Raw genomic sequence first — 16,495 nt, forward strand, 5'->3', positions numbered from 1 at the left:
GTGTGTATGAGAGTGCGTGTGTGTGTATGAGAGCGTGCGTGTGTGTATGAGTGCGTGTATGTGTATGTATGAGAGTGAGTGTGTGTGTATCAGAATGAGTGTGTGTATGAGAGTGAGCATGTGTGTGTATGAGAGTGTGTGTGTATGAGAGTGAGTGTGTGTGTATGAGAGTGAGTGTGTGTATGAGAGTGAGTGTGTGTATGAGAGCGAGTGTGTGTGTATGAGAGCGAGTGTCTGTCTATGAGAGCGAGTGTGTGTATGAGAATGCGTGTGTGTATGAGAGTGCGTGTGTATATGAGAGTGAGTGTGTGTATCAGAGTGAGTGTGTCTGTGCATGAGAGTGAGTGTGTGTATGAGAGTGTTTGTATGAGAGTGAGTGTGTGTGTATCAGAGTGAGTGAGTGTGTGTGTGTATGAGAGTGAGTGTGTGTGTATGAGAGCGAGTGTGTGTGTATGAGAGCGAGTGTGTGTGTATGAGAGCGAGTGTGTGTGTATGAGAGCGAGTGTCTGTGTATGAGAGCGAGTGTGTGTATGAGAGTGCGTGTGTATATGAGAGTGTGTGTGTGCATGAGAGTGAGTGTGTGTGTATGAGAGTGAGCGTATGTATGAGAGTGAGTGAGTGTGTGTGTATGAGAGTGAGTGTGTATGTATGAGAGTGTGTGTGTATGTATGAGAGTGTGTGTGTGTGTATGAGAGCGAGTGTGTGTCTGAGACGGGGTGTGTGCCTATGTGAGTGTGTGTATGTGTATGAGAGTGAGTGTGTGTGTATGAGAGTGAAAGTGTGTGTATGTACGAGAGTGGGTGTGTGTATGAGAGTGCGTGTGTGTGTATGAGAGCGAGTGTATGGGTGTATGAGAGCGAGTGTGTGTTTGAGAGCGAGTGTGTATGAGAGTGAGTGTGTGTGTATGAGAGTGAGTGTGTGTGTCTGAGAGTGGACGTGTGCCGATGAGAGTGAGTGTGTGTATGAGCTTGAATGGGTGTATATATGAGAGTGAGTGTGTGTATATGAGAGTGAGTGTGTGTATCAGAGTGAGTGTGTGTGTGTATGAGAGTGCATGTGTGTGTATGAGAGTGAGTGTGTGTCTGAGACTGGGTGTGTGCCTATGGGAGTGTGTGTGTGTGTGTATGAGAGTGAATGTGTGTGAGTGTGTGTGTATGTGTATGAGAGTGAGTGTGTGTGTGTGTGTGTGAATGAGAGTGAAAGTGTGTGTATGTACGAGAGTGAGTGTGTATATGAGAATGCGGGCGTGTCTGAGTGTGTGTATGAGAGTGCGTGTGTGTGTATGAGAGTGAGTGTATGGGTGTATGAGAGCGAGTGTATGGGTGTATGAGAGCGAGTGTGTGTTTGAGAGCGAGTGTGTGTTTGAGAGCGAGTGTGTATGAGAGTGAGTGTGTGTGTATGAGAGTGAGTGTGTGTGTCTGAGAGTGGACGTGTGCCTATTAGAGTGAGTGTGTGTATGAGCTTGAATGGGTGTATGTATGAGAGGGAGTGTGTGTGTATATGAGAGTGAATATGTGTGTGTATGAGAATGAGTGTGTGTGAGAGTGAGTGTGTGTGTATGAGAACGAGTGTATGAGAGTGTGTATATGAGAGTGAGTGTGTGTGTGTATCAGAGTGAGTGTGTGTGTATGAGAGTGAGTGTGTGTGTATGAGAGTGAGTGTGTGTGTATGAGAGTGAGTGTGTGTGTATGAGAGTGCGTGTGAGTGTGTGTGTGTATGAGAGTGCATGTGTGTATGAGAGCGAGTTTGTGTGAGAGCGAGTGTGCATGTGTGTGAGCCAGTGTGCATGTGAGAGAGTGAGTGTGCATGTGTGTGAGTGAATGTGCGTGTGTGAGAGCGAGTGTGCATGAGAACGAGTGAGCGTGTGTGTGAGAGTGAGTGTGTGTGAGAGCGAGTGTGCATGTGTGAGAGCAAGTGTGCATGTGTGAGAGTGAGTGTGCATGTGTGTGTGAGAGAGCGAGTGTGTGAGTGCGCGTGAGCGTGAGTGTGTGTGAGAGAGCGAGTGTGTGAGTGCGCGTGAGAGAGTGTGTGTGTGAGATCGAGTGAGCATGTGTGTGTGTGAGCGAGTTTGTTTGAGAGCGAGTGTGTGTGAGAGCGAGCGTGTGTGAGAGCGAGCGTGTGAAAGCGAGTGTGCGTGTGAGTGAGAGCGAGTGTGTGTGTGTCTGTGTGAGCGAGTGTGTGTGTGAGTGTATGAGAGTGTGCGTGTATGAGAGCGAGTGTGTGTGTGTATGCGCATGAGTGGGCGCATGTATGCGAGTGTGGCGTGCATACATGTATGAGAGCACGTGCATGCGTGTGTGTGTGTGCATGAATGAGAGCGAGAGTGTGTGCGTGTATGTATGCGAGTGAATGTGTGCGTGTATGCAAGTGGGTGTGTGCGTGTGTATGAGAGCGCGTGTGGGTGTGTGTCTGCGAGTGAATGTGTGCGTGTATGCGAGTGTGTGTGCGCGCGTGTATAAGAGCAAATGTGTATGTGTGAGAGCCAGTGTGCCTGAGAGCGAGTGAGCGTGTGTGTGAGAGCGAGTGTGTGTGAGAGCAAGTGTGCGTGTGTGAGCGAGTGTGCATGTGTGAGAGCAAGTGTGTGTGTGTGAGAGCGAGTGGGCCTGTGTGGTGAGAGTGTGAGAGCGAGTGTGTGTGAGCGAGTGTGCGTGAAAGCGCGTGTGCGAGTGCATGCAGAAAAGTCTGTGAGAGCGATTGTGCATGTGTGAGAGCGAGTGTGTGTGAGATCGAGTGAGCGAGTGTGAGTTAGAGCGAGTGTGCATGTGTGAGAGCAAGTGTGTGTGTGAGTGCGAGTGAGCGTGTGTGTGTGAGAGCGCGTTTGTGTGAGAGCGAGTGTGTGTGTGAGCCAGTGTGTATGAGAGCGAGTGGGTGTGCGCATGTATGAGAGTGTGTGTGTGCATGAGAGTGAGTGTGTGTGTGTATGAGAGTGAGTGTGTGTGTATGAGAGTGAGCGTGTCTGTGTATGAGAATGAGCGTGTGTATGAGTGTGTGTGTGTGTGTGTATGCGAGTGAGTGTGCATGTGTGAATGAGAGTGAGTGTGCATGTGTGTATGAGAGTGCGTGTGTGTCTATGAGAGTGCGTGTGTCTATGAGAGTGCGTGTGTGTATGAGAGCGGGTTTGTGTGAGAGCGAGTGTGCATGTGTGTGAGCCAGTGTGCATGTGAGAGAGTGAGTGTGCGTGTGTGTGTATGAGAGTGCGTGTGTGAATGAGAGTGTGTATGAGAGTGAGTGTGTGTGTGAGAGCGAGTGTGTGTGAGAGCAAGTGTGCATGTGTGAGCGAGTGTGCATGTGTGAGAGCAAGTGTGTGTGTGTGTGAGAGCGAGTGAGCGTGTGTGGTGAGAGTGTGAGCGAGTGCGTGTGTGTAAGAGTGAGTGTGCGTGAGAGCGCGTGTGCGAGTGCATGCAGAAAAGTCTGTGAGAGCGATTGTGCATGTGTGAGAGCGATTGTGCATGTGTGAGAGCGAATATGCGTGTGTGAGAGCGAGTGTGTGTGAGATCGAGTGAGCGAGTGTGAGTTAGAGCGAGTGTGCATGTGTGAGAGCAAGTGTGTGTGTGTGTGTGTGTGAGAGCGCGTTTGTGTGAGAACGAGCGTGTGTGTGTTTGAGAGCGAGTATGTGTGTGAGAGCCAGTGTGTGAGAGCAAGTGAGCGTGAGTGTGTGAGAGAGCATGTGTGTGTGTGAGAGTGAGTTTGTTTGAGGGCGAGTGTGTGTGTGAGAGAGTGTGTGTGTGAGATCGAGTGAGCATGTATGTGTGAGAGAGTGAGTGTGTGAGCGTGAGTGCGAGAGAGTGTGTGTGTGTGAGATCGAGTGAGCACGTGTGTGAGAGCGAGTTTGTTTGAGAACAAGTCCGAGCGAGTGTGTGAGAGTGAGTGAGTGTGTATGATAGTGAGTGTGTGTGTATGAGAGTGAGCGTGTGTTTGTGTATGAGAGCGAATGCGTGTGTGCGCATGTATGAATATGAAAGTGTGTGTGCGTGTATGAGAGTGTGTGTGTGAGAGCGAGTGTGCGTGAGAGCGAGCGGGTGTGTGTGTGAGAGTGAGTGAGTGTGCGTGTGTGTGTATGAGAGTAAGTGTTTGGGTGTATGAGAGTGAGTGTGGGTGTGAGTGTGGGTGTGTGTGTATGAGAGTGAGTGTGCGTGTGTGTCTGAGAGGACGTGTGTGTATGAGGGTGTGTGTGTGTATGCGAGTGAGTGTGCAAGTGTGAATGAGAGTGAGTGTGCGTGTGTGTGTGAGCGTATGTGTGTATGAGAGTGAGTGTGTGTGTGTATGAGAGTGAGTGTGTGTGTGTATGAGAGTGAGTGTGTGTGTGTATGAGAGTGAGTGTGTGTGTATGAGAGTGAGTGTGTGTGTGTATGAGAGTGAGTGTGTGTGTGTGTATGAGAGTGAGTGTGTGTGTGTATGAGAGTGAGTGTGTGTGTGTATGAGAGTGAGTGTGTGTGTGTATGAGAGTGAGTGTGTGGGTGTATGAGAGTGAGTGTGTGTGTGTATGAGAGTGAGTGTGTGTGTGTATGAGAGTGAGTGTGTGTATGAGAATGAGCGTGTGTATATGAGAGTATGCGTGTGTGTATATGAGAGTGAGTGTGTGTATGAGAGTGAGTGTGTGTGTGTATGAGAGTGAGCGTGTGTGTGTATGTATGAATATGAAAGTGTGTGTGCGTGTATGAGAGTGTGTGTGTGAGAGCGAGTGTGCGTGAGAGCGAGCGGGTGTGTGTGAGAGCGAGTGAGTGTGCGTGTGTGTGTATGAGAGTAAGTGTTTGGGTGTATGAGAGTGAGTGTGGGTGTGAGTGTGGGTGTGTGTGTATGAGAGTGAGTGTGCGTGTGTGTCTGAGAGGGCGTGTGTGTATGAGGGTGTGTGTGTGTATGCGAGTGAGTGTGCATGTGTGAATGAGAGTGAGTGTGCGTGTGTATGAGAGTGAGTGTGTGTGTATGAGAGTGCGTGTGAGTGTGTGTGTGTGTATGAGAATGAGTGTGTGTATGAGAATGAGCGTGTGTGAGTGAGTGTTTGTATATGAGAGTATGCGTGTGTGTATATGAGAGTGAGTGTGTGTATGAGAGTGCGTGTGTGTGTATGAGAGTGCGTGTGTGTGTATGAGAGTGCGTGTGTGTGTATGAGAGTGCGTGTGAGTGTGTGTGTGTGTGTGTATGAGAGTGCATGTGTGTATGAGAGCGAGTTTGTGTGAGAGCGAGTGTGCATGTGTGTGAGCCAGTGTGCATGTGAGAGAGTGAGTGTGAATGTGTGTGAGTGAATGTGCGTGTGTGAGAGCGAGTGTGCATGAGAACGAGTGAGCGTGTGTGTGAGAGTGAGTGTGTGTGAGAGTGAGTGTGTGTGAGAGTGAGTGTGTGTGAGAGCGAGTGTGCATGTGTGAGAGCAAGTGTGCATGTGTGAGAGTGAGTGTGCATGTGTGTGTGAGAGAGCGAGTGTGTGAGTGAGCGTGAGTGTGTGTGAAAGAGCGAGTGTGTGAGTGCGCGTGAGCGTGAGTGTGTGTGAGAGAGTGTGTGTGTGAGATCGAGTGAGCATGTGTGTGTGTGAGCGAGTTTGTTTGAGAGCGAGTGTGTGTGAGAGCGAGCGTGTGTGAGAGCGAGCGTGTGAAAGCGAGTGTGCGTGTGAGTGAGAGCGAGTGTGTGTGTGTGAGCGAGTGTGTGTGTGAGTGTATGAGAGTGTGCGTGTATGAGAGCGAGTGTGTGTGTGTGTATGCGCATGAGTGGGCGCATGTATGCGAGTGTGGCGTGCATACATGTATGAGAGCACGTGCATGCGTGTGTGTGTGTGCATGAATGAGAGCGAGAGTGTGTGCGTGTATGTATGCGAGTGAATGTGTGCGTGTATGCAAGTGAGTGTGTGCGTGTGTATGAGAGCACGTGTGGGTGTGTGTCTGCGAGTGAATGTGTGCGTGTATGCGAGTGTGTGTGCGCGCGTGTATAAGAGCAAATGTGTATGTGCGAGAGCCAGTGTGCCTGAGAGCGAGTGAGCGTGTGTGTGAGAGCGAGTGTGTGTGAGAGCAAGTGTGCGTGTGTGAGCGAGTGTGCATGTGTGAGAGCAAGTGTGTGTGTGTGAGAGCGAGTGAGCCTGTGTGGTGAGAGTGTGAGAGCGAGTGTGTGTGAGCGAGTGTGCGTGAAAGCGCGTGTGCGAGTGCATGCAGAAAAGTCTGTGAGAGCGATTGTGCATGTGTGAGAGCGAGTGTGTGTGAGATCGAGTGAGCGAGTGTGAGTTAGAGCGAGTGTGCATGTGTGAGAGCAAGTGTGTGTGTGAGTGCGAGTGAGCGTGTGTGTGTGAGAGCGCGTTTGTGTGAGAGCGAGTGTGTGTGTGAGCCAGTGTGTATGAGAGCGAGTGGGTGTGCGCATGTATGAGAGTGTGTGTGTGCATGAGAGTGAGTGTGCATGAGAGTGTGTGTGTGTGTATGAGAATGAGCATGTGTTTGTGTATGAGAGTGCTTGTGTGTATGAGTGTGTATGAGAGTGAGTGTGTGTGTGTATGAGAGTGAGTGTGTGTGTGTATGAGAGTGAGTGTGTGTGTATGAGAGTGAGCGTGTGTGTGTATGAGAATGAGCGTGTGTATGAGTGTGTGTGTGTGTGTATGCGAGTGAGTGTGCATGTGTGAATGAGAGTGAGTGTGCGTGTGTGTATGAGAGTGCGTGTGTCTATGAGAGTGCGTGTGTGTATGAGAGCGGGTTTGTGTGAGAGCGAGTGTGCATGTGTGTGAGCCAGTGTGCATGTGAGAGAGTGAGTGTGCGTGTGTGTGTATGAGAGTGCGTGTGTGAATGAGAGTGTGTATGAGAGTGAGTGTGTGTGTGAGAGCGAGTGTGTGTGAGAGCAAGTGTGCATGTGTGAGCGAGTGTGCATGTGTGAGAGCAAGTGTGTGTGTGTGAGAGTGAGTGAGCGTGTGTGGTGAGAGTGTGAGCGAGTGTGTGTGTGTAAGAGTGAGTGTGCGTGAGAGCGCGTGTGCGAGTGCATGCAGAAAAGTCTGTGAGAGCGATTGTGCATGTGTGAGAGCGATTGTGCATGTGTGAGAGCGAATGTGCGTGTGCGAGAGCGAGTGTGTGTGAGATCGAGTGAGCGAGTGTGAGTTAGAGCGAGTGTGCATGTGTGAGAGCAAGTGTGTGTGTGTGTGTGTGTGAGAGCGCGTTTGTGTGAGAACGAGCGTGTGTGTGTTTGAGAGCGAGTATGTGTGTGAGAGCCAGTGTGTGAGAGCAAGTGAGCGTGAGTGTGTGAGAGAGCATGTGTGTGTGTGAGAGTGAGTTTGTTTGAGGGCGAGTGTGTGTGTGAGATCGAGTGAGCACGTGTGTGAGAGCGAGTTTGTTTGAGAACAAGTCCGAGCGAGTGTGTGAGAGTGAGTGAGTGTGTATGATAGTGAGTGTGTGTGTATGAGAGTGAGCGTGTGTTTGTGTATGAGAGCAAATGCGTGTGTGCGCATGTATGAATATGAAAGTGTGTGCGCGTGTATAAGAGTGTGTGTGTGAGAGCGAGTGTGCGTGAGAGCGAGCGGGTGTGTGTGTGAGAGTGAGTGAGTGTGCGTGTGTGTGTATGAGAGTAAGTGTTTGGGTGTATGAGAGTGAGTGTGGGTGTGAGTGTGGGTGTGTGTGTATGAGAGTGAGTGTGCGTGTGTGTCTGAGAGGGCGTGTGTGTATGAGGGTGTGTGTGTGTATGCGAGTGAGTGTGCAAGTGTGAATGAGAGTGAGTGTGCGTGTGTGTGTGAGCGTATGTGTGTATGAGAGTGAGTGTGTGTGTGTATGAGAGTGAGTGTGTGTGTGTATGAGAGTGAGTGTGTGTGTGTATGAGAGTGAGTGAGTGTGTGTATGAGAGTGAGTGTGTGTGTGTATGAGAGTGAGTGTGTGTGTATATGAGAGTGAGTGTGTGTATGAGAGTGAGTGTGTGTGTGTATGAGAGTGAGCGTGTGTGTGTATGTATGAATATGAAAGTGTGTGTGCGTGTATGAGAGTGTGTGTGTGAGAGCGAGTGTGCGTGAGAGCGAGCGGGTGTGTGTGTGAGAGTGAGTGAGTGTGCGTGTGTGTGTATGAGAGTAAGTGTTTGGGTGTATGAGAGTGAGTGTGGGTGTGAGTGTGGGTGTGTGTGTATGAGAGTGAGTGTGCGTGTGTGTCTGTGAGGGCGTGTGTGTATGAGGGTGTGTGTGTGTATGCGAGTGAGTGTGCATGTGTGAATGAGAGTGAGTGTGCGTGTGTATGAGAGTGAGTGTGTGTGTATGAGAGTGTGTGTGTATGAGAGTGAGTGTGTGTGTATGAGAGTGAGTGTGTGTGTGTATGAGAGTGAGTGTGTGTGTGTATGAGAATGAGCGTGTGTATGAGACTGAGCGTGTGTGTGAGAGTGAGTGTTTGTATATGAGAGTGAGTGTGTGTATGAGAATGAGTGTGTATGATAATGAGTCTATGTATATGAGAGTATGCGTGTTTGTATATGAGAGTATGCGTGTTTGTATATGAGAGTATGCGTGTTTGTATATGAGAGTATGCGTGTGTGTATATGAGAGTATGCGTGTGTGTATATGAGAGTGAGTGTGTGTATGAGAGTGCGTGTGTGTGTATGAGAGCGAGTTTGTGTGAGAGCGAGTGTGCATGTGTGTGAGCCAGTGTGCATGTGAGAGTGAGTGTGCATGTGTGTGTGAGAGCGAGTGTGTGAGTGCGCGTGAGTGTGAGTGTGTGTGAGAGAGTGTGTGTGTGTGAGATCGAGTGAGCATGTGTGTGTGTGAGCAAGTTTGTTTGAGAGCGAGTGTGTGTGAGAGCGAGCGTGTGTGAGAGCGAGCGTGTGAAAGCGAGTGTGCGTGTGAGTGAGAGCGAGTGTGTGTGTGAGCGAGCGAGTGTGTGTGTGAGCGAGTGTGAGAGTGTATGAGAGTGTGCGTGTATGAGAGCGAGTGTGTGTGTATGCGCATGAGTGGGCGCATGTATGCGAGTGTGTGTGTGCATACATGTATGAGAGCACGTGCATGCGTGTGTGTGTGTGCATGAATGAGAGCGAGAGTGTGTGCGTGTATGTATGCGAGTGAATGTGTGCGTGTATGCAAGTGGGTGTGTGCGTGTGTATAAGAGCGGGTGCGTGTGTATGAGAGCGCGTGTGGGTGTGTGCGAGTGAATGTGTGCGTGTATGCGAGTGTGTGTGCGCGCGTGTATAAGAGCAAATGTGTATGTGCGAGAGCCAGTGTGCCTGAGAGCGAGTGAGCGTGTGTGTGAGAGCGAGTGTGTGTGAGAGCGAGTGTGTGTGAGAGCAAGTGTGTGTGTGTGAGCGAGTGTGCATGTGTGAGAGCAAGTGTGTGTGTGTGTGAGAGCGAGTGAGCCTGTGTGGTGAGAGTGTGAGAGCGAGTGTGTGTGAGAGCGAGTGTGCGTGAAAGCGCGTGTGCGAGTGCATGCAGAAAAGTCTGTGAGAGCGATTGTGCATGTGTGAGAGCGAGTGTGTGTGAGATCGAGTGAGCGAGTGTGAGTTAGAGCGAGTGTGCATGTGTGAGAGCAAGTGTGTGTGTGAGTGCGAGTGAGCGTGTGTGTGTGAGAGCGCGTTTGTGTGTGAGCGAGTGTGTGTGTGTGAGCCAGTGTGTATGAGAGCGAGTGGGTGTGCGCATGTATGAGAGTGTGTGTGTGCATGAGAGTGTGTGTGTGTGTATGAGAATGAGCATGTGTTCGTGTATGAGAGTGCTTGTGTGTATGAGTGTGTATGAGAGTGAGTGTGTGTGTATGAGAGTGAGTGTGTGTGTATGAGAGTGAGTGTATGTGTGTATGAGAATGAGCGTGTGTATGAGTGTGTGTGTGTATGCGAGTGAGTGTGCATGTGTGAATGAGAGTGAGTGTGCGTGTGTGTATGAGAGTGCGTGTGTAAATGAGAGTGTGTATGAGAGTGTGTGTGTGTATGAGAGTGAGTGTGTGTGTGTATGAGTGTGTGTGTGTGTGTATGAGTGAGCATGTATGTGTCTGAGAATGAGCATGTGTGTCTGAGAATGAGCGTGTGTGAGAGTGAGTGTGTGTATATGAGAGTATGCATGTGTGTATGAGAGTGTGTGTGTGTCTATGAGAGTGCGTGTGTCTATGAGAGTGCGTGTGTGTATGAGAGCGGGTTTGTGTGAGAGCGAGTGTGCATGTGTGTGAGCCAGTGTGCATGTGAGAGAGTGAGTGTGCGTGTGTGTGTATGAGAGTGCGTGTGTGAATGAGAGTGTGTATGAGAGTGAGTGTGTGTGTGTGTGAGAGCGAGTGTGTGTGAGAGCAAGTGTGCATGTGTGAGCGAGTGTGCATGTGTGAGCAAGTGTGCATGTGTGTGTGTGAGAGCGAGTGAGCGTGTGTGGTGAGAGCGTGAGCGAGTGTGTGTGTAAGAGCGAGTGTGCGTGAGAGCGCGTGTACGAGTGCATGCAGAAAAGTCTGTGAGAGAGATTGTGCATGTGTGAGAGCGATTGTGCATGTGTGAGAGCGAATGTGCGTGTGTGAGAGCGAGTGTGTGTGAGATCGAGTGAGCGAGTGTGAGTTAGAGCGCGTGTGCATGTGTGAGAGCAAGTGTGTGTGTGTGTGTGAGAGCGCGTTTGTGTGAGAACGAGCGTGTGTGTGTTTGAGAGCGAGTGTGTGTGTGAGAGCCAGTGTGTGAGAGAGCATGTGTGTGTGTGAGAGTGAGTTTGTTTGAGGGCGAGTGTGTGTGTGAGAGAGCGAGTGTGTGTGAGAGCGAACATGTGTGTGAGCGAGCGAGTGTACGTGTAAGTGTATTGGAGTGAGTGTGTGTGAGAGAGCGAGTGTGTGTGTGCGTGAGAGCGGGTGTGCGTGAGAGTGAGTGTGCACGTGTGAGAGCGAATGTGTGTGTGAGAGCAAATGTGCATGTGTGAGTGAGTGTGAGAGCGAGTGTGTGTGTGAGAGCAAGTGTATGTGTGTGTGAGAGCGAGCGTGTGTGTGAGAGGGAGCGTGTGTGTGAGAGCGAATGTGTGTGAGAGCGAGTGTGTGTGAGAGCGAGTGTGTGTGAGAGCGAGTGTGTGTGAGAGCGAGTGTGTGTGAGAGCGAGTGTGTGTGTGAGCAAGTGTGTGTGTGTGTGTGTGAGCGAGTGTGAGAGTGTGTGTGTATGAGAGTGAGTGTGTATGAGAGTGAGCGTGTGTTTGTGTATGAGAGCGAGTGGGTGCGCGCAAGTATGAGTGTGTGTGTGTATGAGTGTGTGTGTGTGTGTGTATGAGAGTGTCTGTGCGTGTATAAGAGCGAGTGTGTATGTGTGAGAGCCAGTGTGCCTGAGAGCGAGCGAGTGTGTGTGAGAGAAAGTGTGTGTGTGTGAGAGCGAGTGTGCATGTGTGAGAGCAAATGTCTGAGTGCGAGTCTGCATGTGTGTGTGTGAGAGCGAACGTGTGTGTGAGCGAGCGAGTGTGCATGTAAGTGTATTGGAGCGAGTGTGTGTGTATGAGAGCGAGTGTGCGTGTGTGCGTGTGTGAGCGAGTGTGCGTGTGTGAGCGGGTGTGAGAGTGAGTGTGTGTGTATGAGAGAGTGTGTGTATGAGAATGAGCGTGTGTTTGTGTATGAGAGCGAGTGGGTGAGCGCAGGAATGAGAGTGTGTGTGCGTATATGAGAGTGTGTGTGTACCTGTATGAGAGCGAATGTGTGTGTATGCGCGTGAGTGAGCGCGTGCATGCGAGTGTGTGTGTGCATGAATGAGAGCGAGTGTGTGTGCATGTATGCGAGTGTGTCTGCGCGCGTGTTTAAGAGTGAGTGTGTATGTGTGAGAGCCAGTGTGCCTGAGAGCGAGTGTGCGTGTGTGAGCGAGCGAGTGTGTGAGAGCAAGTGTGCGTGTGTGAGCGAGTGTGTGAGAGCGAGTGTGTAAAAGCAAGTGTGCGTGTGTGAGCGAGTGAGCGTGTGTGTGAGAGCGAGTGTGTGAGAGCGATTGCGAATGTGTGAGGGCGTGTGTGTGTGAGTGCGAGGTGAGCGTGTGTGTGAGAGCGAGTTTGTGTGAGTGAGAGCCAGTGTGTGAGAGCGAGTATGCCTGTGAGTGAGAGCGAGTGTGTGTGTGTGAGCGAGTGTGAGAGTGAGTGTGTGTGTATGAGAGTGAGTGTGCATGAGAGTGTGTGTATGAGAATGAGCGTGTGTTTGTGTATGAGAGCGAGTGGGTGCGCGCAAGTATGAGAGTGTGTGTGCGTATATGAGAGTGTGTGTGTACCTGTATGAGAGCGAGTGTGTGTGTATGCGCGTGAGTGAGCGCATGTATGCAAGTGTGTGCATGGGTACATGTACGAGAGCGCGTGCATGCGAGTGTGTGTGTGCATGAATGAGAGCGAGTGTGTGCATGTATGTATGCGAGTGAATGTGTGCGTGTATGCGAGTGTGTCTGCGTGCGTGTTTAAGAGCGAGTGCGTGTGTATGAGAGCCAGTGTGCCTGAGAGCGAGTGAGCGTGTGTGTGAGAGCGAGTATGTGTGAGAGCAAGTGTGTGTGAGCGAGTGAGCGAGTGAGCGTGTGTGTGAGAGCGAGTGTGTGAGAGCGATTGTGAATGTGTGAGAGCGTGAGTGTGCATGTGTGTGTGAGTGCGAGTGAGCGTGTGTGTGTGAGAGCGAGTTTGTGTGAGTGAGAGCCAGTGTGTGAGAGCGAGTGAGCGTGTGTGTGTGTGAGAGCGAGTGAGCGTGTGTGTGTGAGAGCGAGTTTGTTTGAGAGCGAGTGTGTGTGAGCGAGTGAGTGTGCATATAAGTGTATTGGAGTGAGTGTGTTTGTGAGCGAGTGTATGTGAGAGCGAGTGTGCATGTGTGTGAGAGCGAGTGTGTGTGAGAGCGAGCGTGTGTGTGTGTGAGAGTGAGTGTGTGTGAGAGCATGTGTGTGTGCGAGTGCGTGCAGATATGTGTGTGAGAGCGAGTGTGAGAGCGAGTTAGCGTGTGTGAGAGCAAATGTGTGAGAGCGAGTTTGTGTGAGAGCCAGTGTGTGTGTGTAGGAGCCTGTGAGTGAGAGCGAGTGAGCATGTGTGTGTGAGAGAGAGTGCATGGGTGTGAGATCGAGTGTGTGTGCATGTGAGAGCGAGTGTGTGTGGGAGAGCGAGTGTGCGAGCGAGTGTGCGTGTAAGTGTATTGGAGTGAGTGTGTGAGCGTGTGTGAGAGCGAAAGTGCATGTGTGTGAGAGCAAGTGTGTGTGCGTGTGAGAGCGAGTGTGTGTGTGTGAGAGCGAGTGTGTGTCAGAGCGAGCGTGTGTGTGTGAGAGAGCAAGTGTGCGTGTGTGTGAGAGCGTGTCTGTATGAGTGAGTGTGTGTGTGTGTGAGCGAGTGTGTGTGTGTGTGAGAGCAAGTGTGCGTGTGAGAGAGTGAGTGTGTGAGCATGGGTGCGAGTGAGCGTGAGTGTGTGTGAGAGAGAGACTGTGTGTCAGAGCGAGTGTGTGTGTGAGAGAGCAAGTGTGCGTGTGTGTGAGAGCGTGTCTGTATGAGTGAGTGTGTGTGTATGAGAGAGTGCGAGTGTGTGTGTGTGAGAGAGAGACTGTGTGTGAGAGCGAGTGAGCGTGTGTGAGAGCGAGTTTGTTTGAGAACGAGTGTGTGTGAGAGCGAGTGTGTGAGAGCGAGTGTGTGAGAGCGAGTGTGTGAGAGCGAGTGTGTGAGAGCGAGTGTGTGAGAGCGAGTGTGTGAGAGCGAGTGTGTGTGAGAGCGAGTGTGTGAGAGAGCGAGTGTGAGAGAGCGAGTGTGTGTGAGAGCGAGTGTGTGTGAGAGCGAGTGTGTGTGAGAGCGAGTGTGTGTGAGAGCGAGTGTGTGTGAGAGCGAGTGTGTGTGAGAGCGAGTGTGTGTGAGAGCGAATGTGTGTGAGAGCGAATGTGTGTGAGAGCGAATGTGTGTGAGAGCGAATGTGTGTGAGAGTGAGTGTGTGTATGAGAGTGAGCGTGTGTATGTGTATGAGAGCGAGTGCATGTGTGAGCATGTATGAGTGTGTGTGCGTGTATGAGAGTGTGTGTATAAGAGTGTGTGTGTATGAGAGTGAGCGTGTGTTTGTGTATGAGAGCGAGTGTGTGTGCGCATGTATGAGAGTGTGTGTGTATGAGAGTGTGCGCGTGTATGAGTGTGCGTGCATGTATGAGAGCGAGTGTGTGTGTATGCGCGTGAGTGGGCACATGTATGCGAGTGTGTGCGTGCATACATGTACGAGAGCGCGTGCATGCGAGTGTGTGTGTGTGCATGCATGTATGAGAACGAGTGTGTGTGTGTGAGAGCGAGTGTGTGAGAGCGAGTGTGCGTGTGTGAGAGCGAATGTGCATGTGTGAGAGCGAGGTGTGTACCTGCATGAGAACGAGTGAGCGTGTGTGTGAGAGCGAGTGTGCATGTGAGAGAGCGAGTGTGTGAGCGTGAGAGTGCGTGTGAGAGCGAGTTTGTTTGAGGACGAGTGTGTGTGTATGTGAGAGCGAGTGTGTGTGAGAGCGAGTGTGTGCGAGTGTGAGAGTGAGTGTGTGTGTGTGAGTGAGTGTGTATGAGAGTGTGGGTGTGTGTATGAGAGTGAGCGTGTGTTTGTGTATGAGAGCGAGTGCATGTGTGAGTGTGTGTGCGTGTATGAGAGTGTGTGTGTGTATGAGAGTGAGCGTGTGTTTGTGTATGAGAGCGAGTGTGTGTGCGCATGTATGAGAGTGTGTGTGTGTATGAGAGTGTGCGCGTGTATGAGTGTGCGTGCATGTATGAGAGCGAGTGTGCATGTGAGAGAGCGAGTGTGTGAGCGTGAGAGTGTGTGTGTGTGAGAGAGCGAGTGAGCGAGTGTGTGTGAGAGCGAGTGTGTGTGAGAGCGAGTGTGTGTGAGAGCGAGTGTGTGTGAGAGCGAGTGTGTGTGAGAGTGAGTGTGTGTGAGAGTGAGTGTGTATGAGAGCGAGTGTGTATGAGAGTGTGGGTGTGTGTATGAGAGTGAGCGTGTGTTTGTGTATGAGAGCGAGTGCATGTGTGAGCATGTATGAGTGTGTGTGCGTGTATGAGAGTGTGTGTGTGTATGAGAGTGAGCGTGTGTTTGTGTATGAGAGCGAGTGCATATGTGAGCATGTATGAGTGTGTGTGCATGTATGAGAGTGTGTGTGCGTGTGTGTGTGTGTATGCACGTTAGTGGGCACATGTATGCGAGTGTGTGCGTGCATACATGTACGAGAGCACGTGCATTCGAGTGTATGTGTGTGTGCGTGTATGTGTTAGTGAATGTGCGTGTGTGTGAAAGCGAGTGTGTGTGCATGAGAGTGTATGAGAGTGTCTGTACCTGTATGAGAGTGTCTGTGTGCGTGTATGAGAGCGAGTGTGTGTGTATGCACGTGAGTGGGCACATGTATGCGAGTGTGTGCGTGCATACATGTAGGAGAGCACGTGCATTCGAGTGTATGTGTGTGTGCATGTATGAGAGTGAGTGTGTGTGCGTGTATGTATGCGAGTGTGTGTGCGCGTGTATAAGAGCGGGTGCGTGTGTGTGAGCGAGTGTGCGTGTGAGTGTGTGAGAGCGAGTGTGCGTGTATGTGTTAGTGAATGTGCGTCTGTGTGAAAGCGAGTGCGAGTGTGTGTGCATGAGAGAGAGCGAATGTGCATGAGAGCGAGTGTGCGTGTGTGAGAGCGAGTGTGTATGTGAGAGCGAGTGTGTGTGTGTGTATGAGAGTGAGTGTGCGTGTATGAGAGTGCATGTGTGTATGAGAGTGTGTGCGTGTGTGTATGAGAGTGAGTATGTGTGTATGAGAGTGAGTATGTGTGTATGAGAGTGTGTGTGTGTGTATGAGAGTGAGTGAATGAAAGTGTGTGTTTGTGTATGAGAGCGAGTGGGTGTGCGCATGTATGAGAATGTGTGTGTATGAGAGTGTGTGCGTGTATGAGAGTGTGTGTGTATGAGAGTGTGCGTGCGTGTATGAGAGTGTGCGTGCGTGTATGAGAGTGTGCGTGCGTGTATGAGAGTGTGCGTGCGTGTATGAGAGTGTGCGTGCGTGTATGAGAGTGTGTGTACCTGTATGAGAGTGTGTGTGTATGAGAGCAAGTGTGTGGGTATGCGCGTGAGTGGGCGCATGTATGCGAGTGTGTGCGTGCGTACATGTACGAGAGCGCGTGCATGCGAGTGTATGTGTGCATGAATGAGAGCGAGTGTGTGTGTGCGTGTATGTATGCGAGTGTGTGTGTGCGCGTGTAAAAGAGCGAGTGCGTGTGTATGAGAGCGAGAGTGGGTGTGTCTGCGAGTGAATGTGTACGTGTATGCGAGTGTGTGTGCGCGCGTGTATAAGAGCGAGTGTGCGTGTGTGTGTGAGAGCGAGTGTGCATGTGTGTGTGAGAGCGAGTGTGCATGTGTGAGAGTGTGAGTGTGCATGTGTGTATGAGAGCGAGTGAGTGTGTGAGACCGAGTGTGTGTGTGTGAGAGCCAGTGTGTGAGAGCGAGTGTGTGTGTGTGTGAGAGCCAGTGTGTGAGAGCGAGTGAGCGTGTGTGTGTGAGAGAGTTTGTTTGAGAGCGAGTGTGTGTGTGTGAGCGAGCGAGTGTGCGTGTAAGTGTATTAGAACATAGAACGATACAGCGCAGTACAGGCCCTTCGGCCCACGATGTTGCACCGAAACAAAAGCCATCTAACCTACACTGTGCCATTATCATCCATA

The 16,495-nt window shown here is 50.9% G+C and overlaps 1 protein-coding gene across 1 annotated transcript in view; it reads left to right on the top strand.

Annotated features, from left to right (window-relative positions):
• LOC140387102 (glutamate receptor ionotropic, kainate 5-like) overlaps positions 1 to 16,495 on the top strand; it is a 150,364-nt gene that overhangs the window by 83,616 nt on the left and 50,253 nt on the right. The window lies entirely within an intron of this gene.

This window comes from Scyliorhinus torazame, chromosome 12 (genome assembly GCF_047496885.1).
Source record: "Scyliorhinus torazame isolate Kashiwa2021f chromosome 12, sScyTor2.1, whole genome shotgun sequence".
Lineage (NCBI taxonomy): Eukaryota > Metazoa > Chordata > Chondrichthyes > Carcharhiniformes > Scyliorhinidae > Scyliorhinus > Scyliorhinus torazame.